This window comes from Armigeres subalbatus, chromosome 3 (genome assembly GCF_024139115.2).
Source record: "Armigeres subalbatus isolate Guangzhou_Male chromosome 3, GZ_Asu_2, whole genome shotgun sequence".
In the NCBI taxonomy this organism is placed as follows: Eukaryota; Metazoa; Arthropoda; class Insecta; order Diptera; family Culicidae; genus Armigeres; species Armigeres subalbatus.
In genome coordinates this window covers 62,287,445-62,289,470 of record NC_085141.1, presented here as the reverse complement: position 1 = coordinate 62,289,470, position 2,026 = coordinate 62,287,445, and the positions used below count along the sequence as shown (strand labels likewise).

The 2,026-nt window shown below is 38.5% G+C and overlaps 1 long non-coding RNA gene across 1 annotated transcript; it reads right to left on the bottom strand.

Annotated features, from left to right (window-relative positions):
- Positions 1-212: 212 nt before the first annotated feature.
- LOC134220542 (uncharacterized) lies at positions 213-1,266 on the bottom strand. The gene is made up of 3 exons (XR_009981944.1): positions 1,007-1,266; positions 626-943; positions 213-559 (listed from the first exon to the last, which is right to left on the bottom strand). It is a non-coding gene; the product is annotated as an uncharacterized LOC134220542 (long non-coding RNA).
- Between the last annotated feature and the right edge of the window lie 760 nt (positions 1,267-2,026).

The following is a 2,026-nucleotide window of genomic DNA, read 5'->3' as shown; positions in this document are numbered from 1 at the left end:
TTGGCCAGCTCATCTCGTTCTAATGAACTAATAAAACTAGACACGGAGCAATGCAGCTTCTAGCCTATTCAGATTACAACTTTATCATATTCAAAATCGTGTTAAAGCAGAGAAAGGAAATAGAATTTATGGGGATTGGCTTCTAGTTACTCTGTATCACTATATTATAATAAATTGCGCAATCTAAATAGCCTATTAAAGAAAAAGATATGTTTCGTGTGCATACCTATTCGAATTTATTTTTAACAATTAGATCATACCATCGTACTTTGAAATATATATACATAGCATTGCCACTCTCGATATTTTGAGAACAATTACTATCATCATGGTTATCAGGTAATATGGACTTTAGCAGGTTTTGTCCTGTCAGTTTTTCATGATCGGTTCCTCTTCAAATACAAAGAATCTTCTGAGCCACAATAGTTCCCGAAAACCACTCTTGTCCATTAGCACAAAACCGATCAAACCCGTAAATGCTCCTAAATCTTGATTGCCAGATATGTAGTTAGAAGTTGATTCAGTAGCCACACGTTTGGTGTTCGATTTTTCCGACAAACTGCAAGGAAAAAATAAATATCACAATGAGTAAAAGACACCCTCATTTTGACTGGTATATACTTACGCATATGATCGAGCACGATGGAATCATTTTATCCGGAACCTAAAATCTCGGAGCGATTGTTCAGCAGATCTTGAGCACTTGGCGCAAGGGAAACTATGAAAGCAGAAGCAGCAGGTTCTTATGTGCTGCCACGGGTGCGTATCGTTCATGATTACCCCGGTTCCACAGCCCAGAACGTGGCCAAATGATTTAGCGATCCACTTTCATTTCGTGCTACTCACTAGCATTTGAAACGAGTCCAGGTCCCAGGTTGGCACCAGCAAAATGTTCGACTTCCGGCTGTTTATGTTTGCCATCAGGGCGTCGGCGCAAAATAAACTGGAAGGGAATGAGTAGAAGCTAATGTTTTACGCTTGCTTCATGATTTGTAGGTATACTTACGTGTGATTTTAACAATCGCAAAAGAAACCTCAGTTCTTGAAACTTTTGCAAACTCGAATTCAAAGTAAAGCACAAAATCTCAGCACAAAAAGTAAACATGCAACTGTCATTATTTTTCTTTGCAGGTGTGTGTGAGGGCAAATGTGGTTTCGGCTGCGTACATTTCGAAAATCTCGGATTATCTTAATACGCCGAAATCGGCGTATTAAAGTTAATACCGGGATGAAAATCGAGTATAATACCGCTTGGTGCTTATGAAAATCGAGGATAATACTGGATTGGCGTATTATCCTCGTTGGTGCTTACCGCCATCAATGATGTATAAGACCCAAGAATCTGCAGTTCACAGCTCATTCAAAGATGAAGATCATGAGGTTCAGTACCGACGATATACACAGATATATTGATGTATTGGTTGAGCAAGTATTGCAAGTTGTTACGTTTATTCTCTTCCATTATTATTCTATACAAACCTGATATCGGTTTGCTGCTTACTTAAGGATCTTCTTTGTAGTTTTCTATCCTTCGTAATCTGTACCTTAGATCCAGCTTTCGAGAGTAGAAAAATTGCATGTGTGATTCACGCATTAAGATGTAGAACGGGTTTAGCTAGCTATAAGAAGATCAGGATTGAGAAGACTCCAAGCAACGGACATTAATTAAAGTTGCTCTCAATCGAGTGAGACAGAAAAATATGCAGAAACGATGTAATCTTATGGTGATGAATATAAGTGTTCTTACAGCTCTTGTTGTTAATTAGGTCAGTTTTACCGCGCCCTAATCCAGAAATCATGACGGTTCAGTAAATAACGATTATCAGCTGAACCGCAATTTATCGCAGTCAGTAAACGTGTTTATCAACAACAAAAATAAGAACGCATCGCGTGTCCCTGAGTGATGATTGTAGATTAAATAAAAAAAAACAAAATGCTATTGAAAGCTTCCGAAAAACCACAATTGCTGGCTCATTGCCCATTTCTGTAGCCGTTCCGTTAATCAGAACGCTCTTTCGTTCGCCTA